At 34.6% G+C, this 24,000-nt stretch overlaps 1 pseudogene; it reads left to right on the top strand.

Annotated features, from left to right (window-relative positions):
• Positions 1–2,898: 2,898 nt before the first annotated feature.
• Positions 2,899–3,228, top strand: LOC115896421 (annotated as a pseudogene).
• Positions 3,229–24,000: the final 20,772 nt, after the last annotated feature.

Genomic DNA, 24,000 nt, shown 5'->3' on the forward strand with positions numbered 1-24,000 from the left:
TGTTTCTTGCTTTCCAAAAAGTGACTAGGTGGTTGGTGTGGAGACAATAAACCAGTAAATCAAATAAATTAAGATTGTCCCAAGAAACGTAAATATGGTGATGTTATCTGTGAAAATAATAACTGTGGAAATAGAAATGTATGTTAACTACAATGGATCCTGAGAAAGTCAGTTTAAAAAGTCAGTTAAAACAAAAAAAGACCAGCAAGTCAACATTGTTAGGCATTTCCTTCCTTAAGATTCCGAACTTCCAGCCGGGTGTGGTGGCTCATGCCTGTAATCCTAGTACTTTGGGAGGCCGAGGCAGGTGGATCACCTAAGGTGAGGAGTTTGAGACCAGCCTGGTCAACATGGTGAAACCCAGTCTCTACTAAAAATACAAAAATTAACCAGGCGTTGTGGCAGGTGCTTGTAATCCCAGCTACTCGGGAGGCTGAGGTGGGAGAATTGCTTGAACCCAGGAGGCAGAGGCTGCAGTGAGCCGAGATCGTGCCACCATACTCCAGCCTTGGCGACACAGTGAGATTCCATCACAAAAGAAAAAAAAAAAAAAATCTGAACTTCCAATAATATGCACACATATGTACACAAACAGGCATGTGTCTACACACATCTCCTATTCAAGTCTCTAAGCTTTTGATTAGTCCAAATTTGATTCATCATTCTGTTTGTAGTGAGGTACCTCACTGTGCTACTCATAGGGCATAAATAAATACTACCTGAACAAAAGCATGCAGTAATTAGTCACTAAGTATCTTTCTTTTGTATTGCTAAGGTTGCAGTGCTCCCAGGTGAACTGGGGTTGAAGCTCCTCTGTCTTCTCCATCATATTCCACCAAAAAAGCTTGGTTGCCCTTTAGTCTTCCCCTGTATTGAATGATTTGGAGGACATGGACATTTTTCTCAAAAAAAAAAAAAAAAAAAAAAAATATATATATATATATATATATATATATATATATATATATATATATATATATATATATATATATATATATATATCTGTGACACACAGACCTGAGGAAGCTGAAGGCAGATTATAAATGAAGGTTGGGGACTGGCAAATTCTAATCAATGTACATAGACAGAGATATCAGTTTGCGTTGTTCCTGCTCTTTTATCTAATAATAGGAACATTTTTTTAAATGCTTAGGGTAAAAATACTTAATTTTTTGTTGTAATGGCCATATTTTTTATAAGTAATTCTCTGCATTTCTTATCATTTATGCAGATAATGCATTTAGTTTTGAACCAGTAACATGTTTTCTATAAGATTTTCAAACTCTCATTCTATGATAGTAAAACTGCTTTTCAGGAATTTGATACTCATTTGTATACACCCTAGTTGTCTCTGAGATTGCTAATATCTGTACTACACAAAGGAGGGATTTCCATCTTTTAATGTATTTACCATGCTACAAAGCAAAAATAAAAACCCACACAAAAACACAAAAAGGAAATCCTTAATATTTTTAATTTTCACTCTCTTATGTAACTGAAGTTAAACTATTTTCATACGCTCATTATTCTTTTGAGGTTGTTATGCTTTGAGACCTATTTACCATGTTGACCCTTAAAGAAAAAGACATTGGTTCTTTTAAAATTTATCTTTAATTTCGGAATTTTAGATTTGGCTAATGATTACTTTTTGATGTATAAATGTTTATACATTTTAATTCAAATAGGTTGATCTTTCCCTTGGTGATTTCTCTCTGTTGCTTGAATGCTTAAAACGTTTGTTTATGCCTAGAAGTCCAAAGATCACAAAAAGTAATTATCTAAATTGTCTTTTCATTCTTATAAGAGTTTAGCTTTACATTTACTCTAAGTTGACTCCTTTAGTCTAGACTTTAGCTTGTCTCCCTCTTGATTTTATTTTGTTGTATGATGTCAAAGTGAATCTACGTTTTTGTCCCTCCAAAAAACACTCAATAACTCCATTTATTTAATAATTATTTTGTGAAAGCTTTGTGATATTGTCTTTCTTTTGAGATAGAGTCTCACTCTATCGCCCAGGCTGGAGTGCAGTGGCAGTATGTTGGCTCACTGCAAGCTCCGCTTCCCATGTTCAAGTGTTTTCCCTTGCCTCAGCCTCCAGAGTAGCTGGGACTACAGGCTCCCAACCACCATGCCCAGCTAATTTTCTTTTGTATTTTTAATAGAGATAGGGCTTTGCCATATTGGCCAGGCTGGTCTTGAACTCCTGACCTCAAGTGATCCGCCTACCTTGGCCTCCCAAAGTGCTGGGATTACAAGTGTGACCCACCGCACCCTGTCTGTGCTATTTTCTTACTTCAACACATATTGTCTTCATAGGCATGCACACATGTCTATGTTTCTGTGTTTTCTGCTCATTCTCGCTCTGGATATGCTTGTATGTACTATTGTTCAATGTATGTCTTTTTAATATGTTTCAACATATTTAGAATATATTATGAAATACATTTTAAAGCATGCTTAGTCACTTAAGTTATATTTCTCTTTTATGGCATGTTGATACATTTTGGCAATATAGATAATGTTATCTTTTTGACAAACCTTTCCTCAACTAAATCATCTGTTTATTTAATTATTGTCACTAAGAACCACAAGCAAATACAAAAAAAAAGAAAAGAAAAAAAAATTCTTGGCAATTTTAAAAATAATGATTGTCATAAAACAACTTGTAGGCCTAAAAGTAAACATTTCTTCAGCAGTCAAAGAATTACTAAGCTAAACTTTACTGTTCTTTATAAAATGAGTTAATGTTTGAGTTATGGATCTAAAGTATGACCACAAACAGCTCCCTTGAAGCCTGTGGTAAGGTAGGAGTGACCTGGCATCCATCCCCAGAATGCTTTTAAAACTTCTGTGCTGGTGCTCTGTATCCTAGTGCACATGCCTTGCAGTGTGGGCGCCATGAGTCTGATTACGAGTTCTAGCGGATGAGTTGAATGAATCACAGCAGCTACCATTGCTGCCGGGACAGCTGCAACTGATTATCTAGCTTACAAAAGGTTTTATGTTAAAGATCATCGAAATAAAGCTATGATAAACCTTCACATCCAGAAAGACAACCCCAAGATAATACATGCTTTTGACATGGAGGATTTGGGAGACAAAGCTGTATAATATTGCCATTGTTGGAGGTCCAGAAAGTTTCCATTCTGTGATGGGTCTCACACAAAACACAACAAAGAGACTGGAGACACTGTGAGACCTCTGATCATCAAGAAAAAAGAAACTTAAATGGACACTTTTCATGCTCCACATCAAGTTGTCGTGAAGTTACCTGATTGTTTAATGAGAGAATGACTACCACCCTCTGTCTAATTCACCTTCCCTGGGTTATAAATGTGGTATAATGCAAACTGCAGCCTTCACATTCATGGCACTTGTCTTACTTGTTGAAACATCACTGTGCACATTTGTTTAAACAAACAAACAAAAAAAAAAAAAAAAAAAAAAGGAAAAAGGGAAAACCAACCTCATGGCCTGTGGTTTATTTTGGTCTTGTAAGGATCCGTTTATTTAAAATATTGACATATAGAGTTGGATCTTATATAGAATATAGTTGTATCTTAAAGTCAACACATTACATTATTCTCAAAATTTTTTAAAAAATCTATGTGCCATTCTCCAATATTTTTTCAATATAATGAGTGAAGGTGTTAACAGGGGATTCTATAGAACTAAATGCCCATTAAATAATGTGGGATCACCATTAATTGTAGGAAAATTGTCATTATTTTGCATTTAGACCATTCCTAGAAACAATGGAGAGTCAAGAGGGTAGGGAAGGAAACTAAGGAAAGAAAGCTGGGAAAGACAGGGAAATGGCAAGAAAGCAGAAGTGGATTGTAGATGTGGACTTTTGAAACGAACTGATGAGAGGTGATCCTCAATACTGCAGCTTTCAGAACTTCAGGCATCTCTGCCCCCAAAGCAAAGTGGAGAAGAGAATTATAAATCGAGCATAGTACCCTGTTATGTAGATGTTTTATTCTAACAAGGAGTGTTGCATTTAAATATAATGCTGTTTGCTTTGTGCAAAACTGAAACTGAAACATTTGTAAAGGTTTCTTTGTACTGTTTCTAATCTATAATTTAACAGATTTGTTCCACCAGAACAAACATTTGCTGAATGTCATGGAAATGGTTTTGAAAAGCGTAAGTGTCAGCAAGATCGCCTCTGAACACAACACTTGAGCAAGGCAGCACCTACATACTGAACACACAAACTCACCCACAAAATGGGCAGTGTCTCAGCTGTAGTCAGCGTCTCAGCCATGTTGGTATTCTTTCAAAGACTTTCCTTTTCTCTGTCCTTAGGACATGCCTTCAAACTCTTCCTCATATTCTGCACAAGCAAGAGGCATTAATCACACAAATCTACATGTCCATTTATCCAGAATTGTTGCCTATGATCCATCCTTTGAATAACTTATACTCTTGACCTTTCTGATCAATAAGATGAATGATAAAGGCAAAGGCTTGTGGTTTACATCTTCGTAGAAATTACTGTCTCTTCTGAGTAGTTAGAATAAATAATTCCTTTGGTGTTATTCATTGCCTCCTGCAAGCAATATTTGTATGTGTGTGGGAGCGAGATGTACTGTATCTTCTTACCTTTGATGTTGGGTCTTGTTTTGGGACTGCTCTTTTGACAAGCTTTCAAAAGCCCCCTACTATGAATGTCGAATTAAGCACCCTTATAAATATGCATGAACACAAACCTCATATACTCATTTTGGTGGCTACTCACTGTGCTGGGTTGCCCTGGAAGCCATTCCAAATGGTTTTGATTTTGCGTTTAAGATTCTTAATGGTGGTAATTATCTGTTGCAGCCATGCAGTACCAAATATGATACGTGTTAGAGATACTTTAAAAAATAATAATAAAAGCAACTAAAGATGCTAATTCCCACATTTTAGTTCCTACAGGGCAATTAGCCCCTAGTAATGATGTTTATATTTATATGCAAATGTTTCAGGAAAAATGAATCTTAACAGAGACTTCATATCAATACTATTGGGAGATGAGAGCATTCCATCTGTCTGTAGAAAATGCCTGCCATTAGCTCTACATGCAGCCTATTTCTGTAATAGAAACTATTTAATCTTAAGTAATTCATTCTTCATTTTGTATTTTCCCTTCCTTCTGTTCTTTTATTAAGACTCTTAGCTAATGTACAGTATGTGCAGCTCTTCAGGGCCTACACATATAGGTGCCTTGCCACATTTTTTTCTGAGTATCATCTGTTCCTTCAATTACTACCTAACATACTCACCATTCCTCATTTTGAAATAATAATCAAGTAACCAAAGCAGGCTTCTCAGGGGGCACTCATTGGTTAATATCCTCTGATGTAGAAATTACAACAACATACATAGATGGAAATGTAATGAAGCAAAGTTCTAAATTACAGCTGTAGCTTTTGACTAGCTGCTGGCTAACAAAAAAAGTACAAGAAAAATCACTTCTTCTTGTACATGTGAGGAAACTGAAACTTTAAGACATTTCATGAACTCCTCATCTAGTCAGAGTTAGGGAGCAGGCTCAGTCTAGAATCAACCTCATTTTGCAATACTTTGTACTCTAAGACAATCTCAATATGGAGGATCCTGTCATAACTAATCATTTTTTCTGTATTCTTTTTGTTTCCACAAGACATTTTAAACTATTCATTGGCAATTCAGTTACTTGGGTAGCATCACTGAATACACGGCTTATCTTAGATATATTCTTTTGCAGAGGAATAAAGTGCATATCTATTATATCATTTAAGAATCATTACTTTGCTACACGTTTGATTGAGATCAGCAAAGAATAGTTTTTTTTTTTTTTTTAAGCTACTAGAAACAGAATCTCTAACTCCATGATTACATAAGACAGAACTGTTAACTGCATATGGAATTATAGAGTTCTACCTAATACTGTGAAAGTGCTTAAGAGTTCAAGTTTTATTTAGGATAATGAAAACACGGGGGAAAAAGTCAAATAGCAGCATAGTAAGAATATCGTGTCACATTTACACCATCTCTCTGGTAAAAATTCCTTTAAGAATAGTAACATGTAAAGGCGAGGGTAGAAATCGGTGAATCTACTATACTCAATTAAATTTAGGTATATGGTAATTACTTACGGCTTTCCATAGTAAAAGATGTACCCATTTGACATTTGTCTTTTTCCCCTTTAACCTAGAACAAAGAAGCAAACCACCCCCAAATTTCTAAATAAGGACCAAAATACCTCAAATGGCACTATATTTCAAAACACAGATGCTCATTGTCACTCCCTGTCAAAACCTGGAATGAAGAAGTCTGGGAAAGGGAGAAATTCAGCATCCTGCCAGTGGAAAATCTCATTAGAAACTCTAGAGATTTATCTGTCACTCTGACAAGATAATTTGATTTTAAATTTCATCACTGCTAGCCCTAATTTTTAAAATTAAATTGGAAAAAAAAGTGACTTCTTCTCCCATATAATGAATAATAGGATAATATAAATCAAAATCAAGAGTGCCATTAATCAGAAATTACAAGAAAAAAATTTGAAAAATTTTCAGGTTTGAGGGAAGAAAAGAAGTTCTCCTCCCTCACTCGTACCCACCAATCATGGAACTGGAATGAAGATCATTTAAAAGAGATTCCTTATGAGGTTCAATTTAAAGCTTCAAAAGTTATCTTATCAATGCAGAATTTTAATACTTTCTTACAAAGTCTGGACTCTTTCAAATGAGCAGCACTTATCCAAACCCTATCCTGAGCCTTTTTAGTGCATCACTATCCCAATTCATTCCTGAACGAGTTTTTCGGACAGTAGACACAACACAGTAAGATGTCATCAACATGCCGTTATTTTCAGGTGTGTCCCAGTTAGCCAAGAGGCTAAATATAAACCTTATAAAAATCCAGTCCCTTCTCTTTCTTCAGAAAGAGACAAACAATTTAATGCCAGTGATTGATACACTTTCAAAAGTTGATCTACTTGAAGATCATCATTTGCTTTTTCAGTCATATTTCTGTGTAGTATCTCAGAATTCAAATATTCTCAGTTTGAGGGAGATCATCAAACAATTCATTAAACAGAATAGAATTCTATCCAAACCAAAATGCAACAGAGTGCCATAACTTGAGGATTGCTTTTTACATTTTCAGATGACCTACTTCATACAGTTTCCAAATATTAAAATTCCCAAAGAATGAAGATGTAATGTCAGCTTGCTTGTTAGGGAATTGAGTTCAAGAAAGGTGAACGGCAGAATATTTTAATATGAAGTTGAGAAGTCAGGGGCGCCTACTCTGTAGCCTCTCCATTTAGCAGAACCAGCTCTGATTGGCTCATTTTCCAAAAGGATTGCCTCCTGGAATGTTTACTTTCTCTTTAAGGGAGCTGTGCTTCTCATGCCTGGTACTTGTCACTCTTTAAGTCCTAGTTGCAAGTTTTTCCCTGCCACATTTCTTAAAGGTAAATGAATGAAGAGACAAACTATATTCCATTACTTAATAAAACATCACTGTGGTTTCCTGTAGGAAGTAGGTCAACTGTGAAATAACCTCTCTCTTAACTGAAACTTAGAACCAAAATGCTTCACACAATTTAATATTTGCACACTTTAGACTATCCTGGTTCTACTCTCTGGGACATCAAGATATTTAAATGATTTAGTGTATTCATATTTTTCAAAAAGTGGTCACACTTTCTACTTGGTAATCTAGGCAGATAAAGACTTTCGATAACGCTTTTCAATATTTAGTGGTAGACGTGTGTAGATTCATATATATGTACACGTATATGCATTTTGTGTATGTTTTATAAAATGTGATACAAAATCTCATAAATGGTAATAGTTCTATCGCCAAATATGAATCAAAGAAACTGGGCTGAAAAATGTGAATTAACTTTATTCTTCTTATAAAGAAAATCCAACAATAATTATTTTAAACATTGACTTTGTGTCTTGCCCAGATTTTGAAAGCTTAAGAAAAGTATTTACCTTACAAAGTTGTTATGGATCCTCTCACAACGGGTTGATTTCTCGGGACACCTGCCTGAGTCCTCATAAGCAGTGTGGCATCAACAGCAATTTCTCATCTGTTACAAAATGTTAAGTAGGGATTTTTTTACAAATCAGAATAAAAATATTTTCAAATTTTACAATTATATGTCAATAAATGTTTAAAGATATAACTGTATATATACAGGATTTGGAGTATAAATCAATCCCACAACCTTTTCCTTTTTCCTGGTCATTTGTCACATATAATAAAACACAGATCATGGAAAAGTAATATGAAAATAATTGCATAAAGATATGTATTTTTAAAAGGTCTTCATCAGAGATATTCAGCTCTTATTTTCAGAAACAAGCTCCTCAAAGATTACACCTTCACCTTGAACATAGCAGTGACAAGCCAGTCAAGGTCCACCGAATCCAATTAGAGCAGTTTTCTGGGAAAAGAATTGTGCTTCTTGACAATATTAGGGCAAAATACTGTGTGAGCTGTTTTAACCATAAGGAGGACAGTGGTAGCTACAATCATCTTTAGTCTGTGGCTTGAAACTGTGTCATAAAGCAATGACAGGCACAAAATATCTGTCAAGCTCTATTGGAACCAGTCATTGGCTGTTCTGCCCTACAGGCTGTAGGTTGTAGATCCTGTTGCATAAAATCAGAATGTTTTAGGGGTTAGAAATATTCAGAGCACTGGACAGAGAAGTCACCATTGTCTGTCATAACTTAAGAGGGGTAATATTCTGTGAATCTTATTAAAAAAGGACTTTAAAAATTTTTACCAATTCAGAGATCTGAAAAACGCCAGGCGCGATGGCTCACGGCTGTAATCCTAGCACTTTGGGAGACCAAGGCGGGCGGATTGCCTGAGCTCAGGAGTTCAAGAACAGCTTGAGCAACATGGTGAAACCCTGTCACTACTAAAATACAAATAATTAGCCAGGTGTGGCACTGTGTGCCAGTAGTTCCAGTGACTCTGGACCCTGAGGCAGGAGAATTGCTTGAACCTGGGAGATGGAGATTGCAGTGAGCCGAGATCATGTCACTGCACTCCAGCCTGGGTGACAGAGAGAGACTCCATCTCCCGCTCACAACCCCCAACAAAAAAATAAAAATAAAAAATAAAAATTAAAAACCTGAAAGGCACCCACTTTTCTCTCACTCCATTACTTCAATATACCCTCACAAACCCACCTCCTAAATGTCTCCTCTTTTGCCCCTCCCATTACATACTTCCTGTCATTTCCCTCACCATCCCACTTCCCACTAGCAAAATTTTTCTAACTGACTGCCCTTCTTCAGGCCTGTAAACATTCCAACCTTTGGCTTATTCCATATCAGCAATTCTTTAGGCTGAGAATCTTAAGGAAAAATAAAATATTCTTTATGATCTGGCCTTGGTCTATTTTGCAGACTCATCTTCTGAAGGTTTCTATCCTTTCCCAATTTATTTTGAGGTCCAGCAATACCAAGCCCCATTCAGCCTACAATATCTTGCAAGTACTGTTTAGTGTGCCCTTTCAGCCACCTAGAAAAGTTCCCGTTGCTCATCTAAGCCCTGTGTTGAGATGTTACCTGCTCATAGGCCTTTCCACTTTTAACTCCTGAGAAAGTTAATCTCTCTCTCCTCTAAGATGCCTCTGTAGCTCTGTCTGCAAGTCTGCTTGTCTGTCTAGATGTCTATCTTCCTTAATTGCATGAGAATCTTTTGGTCTAAGACCTATAGCATTCAGCCTCTGTTTGCCTGATCTATAGAGGAAATGCGTATTAGATTGAATATACAGTCTCTTTACTTGCTTTTGCTTGTAACACTGGAGATAGTTTCTCAATGCTGGGCATTCCCAATGCTTAAAGATCCTTTGAAATTAAGTCTAGATGTCAGGCAGTAGGTGGCTGAGGCCCTAGTATTTTGATTCTGCAGTTGCACACAGTATGTCTACAAGTGATTAAATCATCCCACCTCCGTTATACTGTGGTCTCCAAAAACTGCTCAGAATAGTCACGAAATGGAGTTTGATTTCTTTAAAGTGCCTCAAGAAAAGTAAGAGTTATTGGAATAAAGTTCTCAGTTTGAATGAGAAATTTATTTACATGGCCTAAAAAAACATGATTGATTAACTGCCATGGATGATACTTTTAGAAGTCTATGTAGAAAAAGAAAAAAAATTGCTTGATTTTAAATGTCCAAGGGCCACCCAATTACACATAGGCAAGTTCAATGTATAAATTTCTTCCTCCCTGGATTTAATATCCATAGGTACTACAGGATAGATATTTGTTCTCGTTAGGTTAATATTTTCACAGCTAATATTTGGTAAATAAAATCAATGAAACATCTATGCTAGGTTTTGTTTGTCCATGTTAAAGAGGGCCGAATGGAGTGAATCACCTAATTATACCAATCCCTTCACTTGCCATTACATGCTGAACATGAAGCTCTAATATCAATATAAGCTGCATTTGATCAACATGCAGGAGGAATGCAAAGGCACTCTCTGGTTTTTGTAATGCTCTTTTCTACCTTTCCAAATTGAGTGGCTTTAAATAATCCTCCTGAAACTTCACACCTCACACCCCTTCAAAGCCCAATGCTCACACATGGTAGCATTAGAGGAAGGATTATTAAAGACCCCCATTGGAACTGTGGCCTATTCATTTTCTGTGTAAACCATGGGGTTCCTGTGCAGACAGTGATGTGCCAACACCAACCCAGACAGCTGCTGTACTAAAGCTGCTCTGAATGCAGGTGGGGAAACAGCTTGTGATATTAACAAGACTAGATCCTTCTTGTGGCTTTCTATAGCCTTTATTTAAAATACAGAAAAATGCTTTCAAAGACTTATTTATAACTGTATCAAGCACAGATTGCACCAACATTATGCTGCAATGAGCACATGTGTTATTCATACTGATATTAAGTATTTTTCTTTTTTGAAATAGCCAAAGAGAAAAAACATGTTTCCTGACGATGGTTTCAGATAGGAGCTACTAAAATCATATCAATGAAACAAACTTGGGTGAAAATAGCTTTTTCGGAATTTAAAAAAATCATGAAAACAAACAAACAAAAAGATTCAGTGTAAACAGAGAAATTGAGACATAAGAAATGAATTTTTAACAAAGGTTTTATGAATATCACAGCTGTCACATGCATTTTTTCTCCTTCATATAAAGATCATAATTAAATTAGATTTGAATGTTCCACATCACTATGGGCTTGTATTTTTTCTAACTCCTCCAGAAGCCTTTACAGAGTTCTTCATATTGAAAACTTACTAATTGTTCTCCCTGGTGTTTTACTAAGCTCCTACTATGTTCTACAGCTCTGTTAAGTAATTATGACCAACATAAAGTATCCAAGCTATGCTTTTGGCCTCCAGAAATTTATATCTCTTTGGGAAGAAAGAAATGTTCATTAAGTGTCCATGAGCATGAAAATGGGCAAACATTTTAAAAAGCAGTTATGGGCCAAGTGATGTGGGCTCTGCCACTTAGTGCACATTCTTCAGAAATTTATTTTAAATCTCTGACCTCCGTTTACTTATCTTTAAAATGAGGATCAAACCCTTACCTAGCTTATAGGTTTTCACCAACTATTAAAGGAGATAATACAAGCAAAATGCTTTGAAAGGATCTTGGCACATAATAAACGTTTAGGAAAGAGCTGCTACATTCTATGGCAATTCATAGAAGTTGGGGGTTATTTGGGGATGACATTGACTAAAGAGCTACACAGAAGAAAACTGTTTGCATTCAGAGCATTGAAAATATTTGATTTAGTCATTGAAGGAGAAAGTGGGCATCTCAGGTCTAGGGAAAATATTGAACAAACTTTATGTAACTATGAATGAGCAAGCTGTCCATTTTAGAAAGTGATACAGTCATAGGACATATAATTGAAAGGAAGGAATGAATTTGTGGAAAGATTTGATGTTAGATTGGTAGATATAGAACAGGGACATAAGTAAATACAGTGAAGGACAAAATTCAAATAATTTCTTATCAAGCATTTTCACTCAATCTTTTTCACCCTATGATTAAACTTGAATAATTCTTACTAAAGTTATCATTTCATTTGACATTTCAATTACATTCACTCCCAACTCAAAACCATGAGTTGTTCCTCTATTTCTCCATATTCACATTGCTTTAATTCTGTTGAATTTCCATAATATCCCTACTTTTCTACAAATTGACCTTTTTTTTCTCTTAAGGAAATGCATTTTTATGTTTGGTTATTTCAAACACCTCACATATCTATCTTAGCCTGAGCATATATGCATACTCTCAGGCTTAACTTTCAAGGGAACTCTGGTTTAACATTGGACATTTATTGGTTTTAAAGCCTTGAGCACTCACTTATTTTCTTCATGTATCAATTTTCCCAATTTTAGAAATATTAAAAATGCCTGCTTTATAAGCAAGTGGGGATTAAGACAGCTGTAACAGGTCAGACCTTTGAAATTACTATAGAATATAAAATAATTATTGTTAATATTCATGTTACTACTTTAAAAAAACCTTTGCTTTAGAAAAATGCTTTTAATAAGTCTATTTTAGTCAAATATAATGGCTGAAGTATTTTTTCAAATGGACAGTTAAATCAACCAATATCACCCTTTAAGAAAGCTCATCTTACTATTGGCAAAAATAAAACCAACATTCAACTCAGTTTTCTTACAAATAAAGGGGAGACAATTATTTCAAAATTAGAACCAAATATTTTCAAGATGGAACAATTAACTTTAAAAGCACGAGATATTACATTAAAAAATCAGAAAATTCTGTATGCACATTATGAACACATTATTATGAACACATTATTCTTCAAGGATAAGACTGCATATGATGTTATTTTCTAGATTTTATATTTTGAATTATTTTCTAAAAATGAAAGAAATAAACAATACCTCAAAATCATTTTAATAAATCTATTTGTAATTATTCGGACACCCTATCTTTTGCTACACTCATCCCAGGCTATCAATAAAGTACTTAGGAAGGAGAATTAATTTCTGTAGAGATCACCTCACTTTTTTTCCAAAGAACTGGGAAGAAAGTAAATAACAAGCATTTAATATTTTGCTTGTGGATTTAGGCCTACATATTTTTTAGAGGAAGAAGTGAAAAATTATTGTCTAAGAAGGTGTTATAATAAATATCTTTGAAAAGGGAGACAAGACAGTTAAGAAAAACAAAAAGACCACCCCACAATCTTCAGTATTTTGCCTTTTACTTTTCAGCATACAAGTAACGTAATATAAAAGGTAAGAATTGTATCACACATCAAATTAATTCAGAACGTGACAGGAAAAGCAGACAAGTGGATGTTTTAGAAATGAATAGAGTTCATAAAGTATTTAATAAGTATTGATCCTGATTTCACCAGGGGGTAAACTATTCTCCACTACTAAGTTAAGCACTTTTGAAAGCTACATCAACTGAAAGGTCGGTAGTTCAACTAATATCCAGTCATGGGCTATTCGTTCAACACTCTTTCCCTCATCAAGGCAGGGCTTCTCCCACATCCTCCCGTACTGGCTATGGATTCCATTTGAAAATTGAACGGATCAATATTTTTGAATATAGGGTATGAGGGTGGGGTCATCATGGAGAGTCTCAGAATAGTATGGAAATGAGCCTCTAATCTGCTACTGCCATGGACAGAGAAAAAGAATACTTTCTGCAGTTGTTTTAAAATCTTCAAAGGCTACTTCAGTCACTTCATGAAACCTGATTCCATCCTTTTTTTTTTTTTTTTTTTTTTTTCAGTTTTATTACAACATCATAGAGACTAGCTAGAGTCTCAGAATAACTATGAGAAAGATCTTAGGTACAACGCTACTTCTTTTGCTGAATTTTTAAACTGTGTGCTTATATGTCAGTCTCTTTGGATGTCAATTTTCCATCTGAGCTTTGATGCTTATCAGGCTCAAAAGCTAACTGAACAGAAAGAGGTGATTTAATAGCCTGTGCTTCAAAATGTTCCATAAAAGAATTAACTAATGTATTACCAACTTTATAGTCTAACTCTTCTTTCCCTTTCTCCTTCATTCTAGGCTTCCAGATCAGCACATTGAACAGGAAACTTGAAAGCCATTTTAAAATTGAAGAGAGTAGAGATGTCCTGGGAAGAATTTTTTTTTTTTTTTTTTTTTTTTAACTGTGCCTTATGCTATGGACAATGTAACTACTGCCTGGCAGCAGTCCGCTGGGTCTTTCAAAAGACCTTTTCTTAGTTTCATCAACGTGCTTCCCGGAAGATCAGAATAATTGTACTTATACCGATGGCTTCACGCAGTTTGTAGCTACATGGGATATTTTCCTAAGACCTGAGGCTTTATTAAGCTGGCTGGATCTCATAGATTTTAAAAAAAGTAAAACCTGTACTAATATGAGTATAAATATGATAGAACGAGCAATTTTACCACTGTTACTTCTGATCGAGTTCAAATTTGGGTTCACTTGCCTAAGGCCTCAAATGCAGATTGGTCACAGTTGTAATCATCATCTCTGTTTTTTATGTGGTCAAGATGAGGACAGTAATAACCTGGCACTGGTCAAGATGATGACCTAGGAAAACAGCTCCATCATCTCAATCCCCATTCAGGGTTTTCTTCACCTAAAATGAGTATCAATCACCAAAATATTTGCTTAATCTCAAATTTACTGGGGAGCTGATATAGATTCAAAAACAAACAAGTTCTGAGATGCTCTCAACCATTACCATCCTCCACGTTATGCTAACCTTATTCTTTTATTTTGGTTGTAATTTCTTTTGAAAGCTATCACTTAGGTATGGCTTAGCAGTTAAAATAGCATAGTTCTAAGGGAACTTATATGTATTTCACTTGTGAATGCTGTTTACTTATGTATTAACAGTAGTTTTCGTAATGACTACTGTAAAAATGTTTGAACTATAAGTTAAAAGTGTGCACATATTTGGATTTTTCTTCTAGCTCTGGTTGACTGAGGTCTCCTATCCTTACCCAGACAGGTTGTTCCTTTAATGAGTCAGATGAAAATTCTTACAACATTTCAATTTATATAGAGATGAAAATATTGAAAAAAAGTAATAGAGGCCGGGCGTGGTGGCTCACGCCTGTAATTCCACACTTTGGGAGGCCAAGGTGGGAGGATCACGAGGTCAGGAGATCGAGACCATCCTGGCTAACACCCCGTCTCTACTAAAAATACAAAAAATTAGCCGAGCGTGTTGGTGGGTGCCTGTAGTCCCAGCTGCTCAGGAGGATGAGGCAGGAGAATGGTGTGAACCCCGGAGGGGGAGCTTGCATTGAGCCAAGATCACGTCACTGCACTCCAGCCTAGGCAACAAAGCAAGACTCCATCTCAAAAAAAAAAAAAAAAAAAAAAAAAAAAAAAAAAAAAAAAGAAAAAACTAATAGAGATTTAACTCAGTGGTCCCAATGCTGGCACTGTATAGCAAACAAAATATGTTTCTTAAATTTATGTACACAGTTAACGTGTTCCTACTAAAATTCCAAGAGATATTTTCTAGCAATGTAACAAATAGATTTAAATATGCCCCTTGGATGATAACAAGGTATGGTTAGCAAATACTCTTTTGAGGTAGGAGATTATTGAAAAGGCACTAACTTTATCAACCAATAATTTAAGCTGTGAAGGATTTGCATAAATATTACCGTTTCTATCTACAGAATAAAAAATTTAGAATTTTATATTATAGAAAATTTAAAATAGAGAAATAAACACACATGCACAAAAGATTAAATGCAACTAATGTTGCAGAACGTATTTGTCAGAGAAATTACATCTATACCTCACACCAAATAACAAAACTTTAGGCGGATTTTAAACTTTTCATGGTAATTATTAGTGAAAAATGAACAGCTGCTATAAAGAGAAAATGAGATGATGTAGGAACCCCAACAGCAGAAGCATTTTTGCCATAACATATCAGGAAAGGGCCAGTAATGTGAGGCTGTTCTTTGTAATTCTTTGTATCTCTTGGAGGGATAGGACCAAGCCATGAGTTTAAGGGGAACTTTGAGTTGATCTAGTAGTTCAGCTATGTGTTCATGAGCTTCTGACAAGCACCTATCATAGAGAGAAGTTCCACAGCTTATGTAATAGTAGGAAGTTAAACTACTATAAACAGGGTAATGCAAATATATTTTTATTAAGTGTTTTCATTTTAAGAGCTGAAATTACCTTGTCTCTGGACTTACCTTGTCTCTAAGTTTCTTATGGAGGAACTTAGTGGTAAGATACAAACGAGTTACTAAGTATTTCAGGATGTAAAGCAGTGTTTTCCCCAGAACTACCCTTGAATAATTAAACTCATCATCTATTCAAGTCCCTTCAAAATGCTATATATTATGATGCATAACCTCAATTATTATATTTTGAGCCAAATGCGATGTGCAGAAGACACATTGGTCTAAAACAATGTCAACAAATGAAAATTTTGCTACATTTAGATATCTCCAGATAAAGTTGGTTAAAAAAATGTATTTAATGCAGGTTTGGTCATGATTTCCAGGGAAGTGTCACAAATTTCACAAAAATTCACATTTTTTTTTTTTTCATAACAGCAAGGCTAATGCTATTGTCAGCCCTTTTAGGAGATAGCTGTACCCACTTATGTATAACACGTTAACTGGATATACTGAACCACTTAAGGATCATGAAAACTAACCTCCAGGGCAAAAACAAGTGAGCAAAAAAACAAACAACACCAGTACATATATTTTGCAAATGAATATTTATGTCTCATTAAAAAAACTAGGAAGAGTAGCACGTATAGACTTTAAATGACATATTTTAAATAACTTGAATAGCAGTGAAAATGAGGTGCTCAAGAAAGTACATAGGAGGCAGAAAATGTAATTTTATGATAATAAAAGACCACGATAACAAAAACATAGGTAAGACTTTCTTGAACTATTATTTGAAATGAGGGAAGAATAAAATAATTAATATGTTCCAATGAATGTTATATGGGATGTTATTTTTTACATTATTCCCAAGTGCATATTCATTTAATAAATTAGTATTTTAAAAGCGATGACGACTTTAGCTACACTGCCATGAGTTTATGTACTCAACTTGCCTTACTCCCAAAATTAAGCTTTAAAAATGCTATAGAACGTAAATTTGAGTATTTATCTGATATTTGAAAATATTCTATTTTCTCAAACTTGAAGTGAAAAAAAAATTCCTTATATGATTTCCAAAAGTGTTCACAGTTCATATGTTGATTTTGCTTTTACAAACTTACATACTTATAAAGAGAAATATATATGTGTGTGTGTGTGTGTGTGTGTGTGTTTTGGATGTGGGTATTATTTTTATATATATACAATATTTTAATCTATGCACTTTTCAGAAACTTTCCTCACTTAACCATGTATCTGAAAAATATGTCCTTTTTCTGCACATATATTTGTATGTGCATGTAGCTTTTCACTACAATGTATTCTATAATATGAATTTACAACTATTTGTTTACTCATTAAAATGGTGATGAACACCAGCATATTAAAATCCCACTGCAAAACAAAGCTATCATAAAAGTCTTTGTTCTTGGCTCTTTATGCACATGTCCAAATATTTTCTAGGCCAGTTAGCAAGAATTGCACTGTCGGGCTATCAACAGTTTTAATATTAAGAGTTAACACGAGTCCTGTTTGAAAGGCAGCACCTCCTTTAGCAAAAGGAGAATTTATATCCACCATGCTGATACTTAATGTCATCAATCTGTGTGTGTGTGTGTGTATATATGTGTGTATGTTTGTGTATATATATGTGTGTATATATATATATACATATCTCAATTTAATGGATACGTCTCATGGTTATTTTAATTTGCATTTTTCTGACTACTTATAAGATCGCATATAGTATATTCTATGTGCATATTTTTCAATCATGTCTATAATATGAATTTTAAAATGTTTTTATTGTGGCAAAATGTACATAACATAGAATTCTCCATTTTCATTGTTTTTAAGTATACCGTTCAGTGGCATTAAATACATTCTCATTGTTGGCAACCATCACAACTCATTCCCAGAAATTTTTCATCTTCTCAAGCTGAAACTCTGTATCTCATTTAAATTAAGTTATACAATATTTGTCCTTTTATTTCTGGTTCATTGTACTTAGATAACTTCAAGGTTTATTAATGTCATAATATGTTTTAGAATTTTTTTGAAGTCTGAAATTTTGGATTGACTGTTTACACTTTTGCCTACCTTTTATGATGTGATAATGTTCTGTTGTTACAAATTGAAAGCCAACACAAAATAGGACGGTTTCTCATTGAAGAAATCCTCAGTATAGGAAATGGATGTCTGCTCTCTGCACTTGAGCCTTGTCAAATTCAGTCATTTTTGTACTATTAAGTAAATAATTTTAATGATAAAAATTGTATATTTATAGTGTACAACTTTTTTGATACACTTATACTTTGTGGAATGTCTAAATCAAGTTACTTAACACATGCATTACCTCTTACACATTTTTTTCCACTTGAAGTCTATTCATTTAGCAATTCATTAGCCATTTTAGTAGTCTATTCATTTAGTAATTTTCTGGCATATAATATATTGTTATTATCTATGCTCAGCATGTAAAACAATATATTTGTTGAACTTATTCCTCCTAACTGAAATTTTGTACTCTTTGACCAATTATCTTCCCACCCTCAGTCCCAGGTAACCATCATTCTCTTCTCTGCCTCTGTGAGTTGGACTTTTTAAGATTCCACATATAAATGAGATCATGCAGCATTTGTCTTCCAGTGCCTGACTTATTTCACTTAGCATAACGTCCTCCAGTTTCATCCACACTGTGGCAAATGATAAGATTTCATCATTTTCAAGGCTGAACTGTATTACATTGTGTAATATACATTTTCTTTATCCATTTATCCATTGATGGACACTTAGGTTAATTACATATGTTGGCTATTGTGAATAAAACTGTAGCAAATGTGAAAGTGTAGATATATTTTTGATACACTGACTTCATTTTCTTTGGATATATAACCAGTAGCTGGATTGCTGGATCATATGATAGCTCTATTTCTACTTTTTTAGACACTTCCATACTGTCTTTTCATAGGCTGTACTAATTTACATTCTCATCAACAGTGTAAAAGGGTTCCCTTTACATCTTCACCAATACGTATCTCTTAGTTTTTGATAATTGCTGTATACATGTGTGAGGTTATCTCATGTTTTTAACTGTCTTTCTCTAATGATTAGTGAAGTTGAGTATTTTTTGTGTGCTTATTGACCATTGGCACATCTTGTCCAGAGACATGCATTAGGTCATTCTTGCATAGCTATTCAGGAGGCTGTGGCACGAGAATCGCTTGAACCCAGGAGGCAGAGGTTGCAGTGAGCCGAGTCACTGCACCACTCCAGCTTGGATGATAGAGAGAGAACTCCATCTCAAAAAAAAAAAAAAAAAAAAAAAAAAAAAACAATAACCACCACCACCACCACCACCACCTGAAGCTGGGCATAGAGGCTCATGCCTGTAATTCCAGAACTTTGGGAGGCCAAGGTGGATGGATCACTTGAGCCCAGGAGTTCAAGACTAACTTCAAGACTAGCTTGGGCAACATGACAAGATACTGTCTCTACAAAAAATACAGTCCTAGCTACTTGGGGAACTGATGGAGGAGGATCACTTGATCATTTTGATCACTAGGGTGACAAAATGAGATCCTGTCTCAAAAAAAAAAAAAAAAAAAAAAAGAAAGAAAGAAAGAAAGAAAAGAAAAGGAAAAAAGGAATACCTGAGACTGGGTAATGTATTTAAAAAATGAGGTTTAGGTGGCTCACGATTCTGCTGGCTGTGTGGGAGGCATGGTGCTGGCATTTGCTCGGCTTCTAGGGAGGCCTCAGGAGGCTTACAATCATGGTAGAGGGTGAAGGGGGAACAGGTACATCACATGGCAAAAGCAGGAACAAGCAGGAGAGAATGGGGTAGAGCAGTGCCACACTTTTTCATTACCATATCTTGTGAAAACTTACTGTCACGAAGAAGACAGTACCAAACCATGAAAGATCCACTCCCATGATTCAAACACCCCCCCCACCAGGCCCCACCCCCAGCACTGGGCATTACAATTCAACATGAGGTTTTGGTGGGAACAAATATGCAAACTACATCAAATGTCTAACGTCCAAATTCTTTTTTTTATTTCCTTCTTGCCTGTGCTTCTGGTTTCACATCAAAGGTGTCACTTTCAAATCTAATGTCATGAAGCTTTTCCCTTATATTTTCTCCTAAGATTTTTATCGTTTTGGCTCATATTTAGATATTTGATCCATTGGTATTAATTTTTCATATGGTATAAGGCAAAGGTCCAACTTGTTTTTTTCACATGAAGCTATCTACTTTTCTCAACACAGTTTGTTGAAAAGACTGCCATTTTCCCATTGAGTGGTCTTGACAAACTTGTTGAAAATCATTTGATTGTATGCATGAGATTATTTCTGAGCTCCCTGATACCATTGGTCTGTGTATCTGTCATTATGCCATTACCCCAGTTTTGATTCCTGTAGTTTTGTCACAAGTTTTGAAATCAGGAGGTGTGAGACTTCTACTTTTATTCTTCTTGGAAATTATTATACCTGATAAATCATATTCCATTTATATATATTAGTAGAGTATAAAAGTCTTGGAGACTTCAACCCTTTTTTTAATACAGCAACTTGAACAGAGCAGAATATTATAAGTGGTTGTCAGGTAAGTGATTAGCTAGCTTATTAGTTTTCCTTCCAAATCTAATTTCAAAACTAATTCTTTTTACACTTTATCTTAGTTTCACATCTCCATCTTCTTGGTGGCATTCTCTAAGACAAATGTCTTAATGTTGTCTTTAATATTTTGCAAATATTTTCAGCTATTCTAAAAGGGCTGATTGAGCTGAGTTGCATTAGGAAGTAAAATTTGTTTAAAAGTCACCCATGAAAGTAAAGTAAGGCAAATTTCTTACACCTATATTAAACATACAATGATCTGAGGGATAAAATTAATAGGATATTTACAATGGTATTAGAAAACCTGAAGGCTAAAACAAATTAGACTGTTAAGTTACAAAGTTAAACTGCCTAGCCGAGAAGAGTTAAAATATATAAGCAAGTAAGAAGAGAATTTTTTTTTTTTTTTTTTTTTTTTTTTTTGCTGAGATTCAACGAGAGTTAAAGAAATAGAGGGTGCTGGAAGTCTGTTCCAAATAGTAGACTACCAACGGCAGAGCTGAGCTGATGTCGTACTGGCTAGAACACTTGTTGAGGGAGTTGGGATCAGAGGAGAACTTTTGAAAAGTAGAGTTTGAAGTGATTTCAATAGTGCTTCTGATAATTATATAGAATTTTGTTGTGCTAACAATAAAAAAAACGCTTTTGACACATCCTAATATAGAGAACAGTTATCAAAAAACAAAGGCATTTTGTACATTGTATCAGAAATCAAAAACATTAATATCTAAACTTACTGTGTACTTAATATTTGAGGTGCAGCTAATGACCAAGCACTTCCTTGTTAGCTAGAAAATGGTGGAGGTAGACTGAAACCCTGGTCTGCCTTATGCAGACCACAAGTACTTCTGGCCTCTTTCTGTTGTCTCTTTGAGCCATTTTCTGACAGTGCAACAGAGAATACAGCAAAGACTCTTTTTCTTCATCCTTTTGCATTTTTTTTCCTATTTCTAAAGCTAATTGAAATAGATTGTTCATTTTGTCTTCATAGTCTACACAGAGAATTAAAAGGAATAAGAATAATGAGATAAACATTTTATAATAAACCTTCTCCAAATGGTTTTAGGACAATGTAGCTGCAAAACCTCATAGCAAAACAATTTTTGTCTTTAAGACCTCATATTTTAAAAATAGAAAATAGAGCAAGATTTTATTGTCTAGAACCAAATAGCTAAACTTTCTTATCTATTCACAGTCTATTGTCAAATGCTATTTTTCTCTCAATATGATGTATATACTTTATTAGAAATAAATTCATCAGTAATAATCATTCTGAGGTTTCATGGTATAAAAACCTTACAGTATAAAAATCTTACTGTTTGAGTCTCTACAAATTAGACATGGGTTTGTCTCTTAGGTGTATGTAACAATTATTAAAAGCTGTCAAAGTACAGGGTATTCCTTTCATCTCTGTGGGAATACAAAATCTAAGAATAATTCCTGATCCCATAATTTGTTTAAGAATAAGAGACATAAATAAAGTTAACTTGCCAAATGTATGAGGTACAGGTGGTAAATGTTTTGAATATTGCATGGAGAAAAATATTGCTGGGTATCTTCTAACTGATATCTAAAATTGTTCGGGGCTTCTCTCTCTCTCTCTCTCTGTGTGTGTGTGTGTGTGTGTGTGTGTGTGTTTTGATGATAAATCATATATTCTGCTAAGGAGTTTAGCAGCTCCGTGCTTTCAATACCTACATGTAACTGACAACCAGTACTGGGCATTCTGAACAATATATTTGTAAGAATGTGGACTTCTTTTATTGTTAAACGATGTCATTTTTATTTCTGGTTGTTTCCTCTTTAAATCAGAATTTGGGAAATATTCTTAACATCACTTTCTTCGTATAGACCAGGTTTTGTCTATCTGTAAACCACATTAAAAAATAAGCTACATTTTGAATCAAGATAGTTTTGACTGGAAAATGAAAATATCCTTCTATTCAATACTAACATTGATTTATACTAAACTTATTTTCAAGTGGATTGTCCCACCCATGTGTTATATAATTATCAGTTGTTCTTTACTGAATTAAGTGCCATTATAGAAATTCTCTAGAGTCTGTTCAGGCAGTATTTTTCTGCTTCATGACAGCCAAGATTGACATAGTGGCCGCCACTGCTTGATTAAAATAAATGGCAGTCAGCGTATATAAAATCTGAATGTCAGCACGAGTACTTTTGTGGTATTTTAAAAATACATAATCTTCTCCCAAAATTTAAAGTAAACTTTATTTACTTTATGCACACAAGTTTAGCAGATATGGTTTTTAAAATAAGTTTCTAGCTCATACCTTTTTCTGAATGAAAACAAGTTGTGTTAGATTTTTTTTTTTCTAAAGGAAAAGCACATTGAGCAGGTCAAAACTAAATCCGTGAGTCTATGTGATGTATTTGGATATCTTTGGAGCAATCTTATCAGACCTACTCCCACTGCAGTCAATAGTGTCAGTTTGGACCAGAAATCAACTTTGATAAAAGATTTTTAAAAAATAAATCATCGAACACTAAATAGTCCCAAATGATTTATTATAAGGAAAGATATACAAGTACAAGAAAAAGTACAAGACGGAAGATAAACAGCATAATTTTTTTTAATGCTATGTTCTATTATCTAAGAATGTTAAAAACAAACACCTATTATATATTCTTTTAGAAACAGAATTTTAGAAAGTAAATTCAGTTTTAAATCACTTTAGATTTTTTTTTAGTGTTAGATCTTTCTTTAAAAAAAGCTTTTATTAAACTCTAATACAGATTACATTTTAGATAGAAACTGAAGTTTTGTAAAAGCAAATTTATAAAGTAACAATTTGTTATCATTTGCAGGCTGATATAAAATCTCTACAAATTCCTTGCATCAGTTTTACTCTCTCCAACAGTACCCTGTCTAAGCTTGTGTGTGATTTTGATAGTCACATAGACAATCCTTTCAAAATCTTGGCCCTCAGTTCCTTAACCTCCTCTTTCTAGTTCTCTATCCCCAGCACACCATACTCAATAGCCTTTATTAATCAATTATTTTATTTTCTCCATTGGAAACTGTTTCTCCATTTCTTCATTTCAAGCCTCCTACTCTCCAAACATTATCTCCTCTTGTTCAAGGTCCTCCTATTAATTCCCCAGATTCAACAATTACTATTTCTTCCTACAACCTATAGCCATTGAACTTAGCACATGCCCACTGTCTCTTATTCCTTCATGTGCTAACTTCCACCCTTAGCCAGCTTAAATCTCATAAT

This window comes from Rhinopithecus roxellana, chromosome 3, assembly GCF_007565055.1.
Source record: "Rhinopithecus roxellana isolate Shanxi Qingling chromosome 3, ASM756505v1, whole genome shotgun sequence".
In the NCBI taxonomy this organism is placed as follows: Eukaryota; Metazoa; Chordata; class Mammalia; order Primates; family Cercopithecidae; genus Rhinopithecus; species Rhinopithecus roxellana.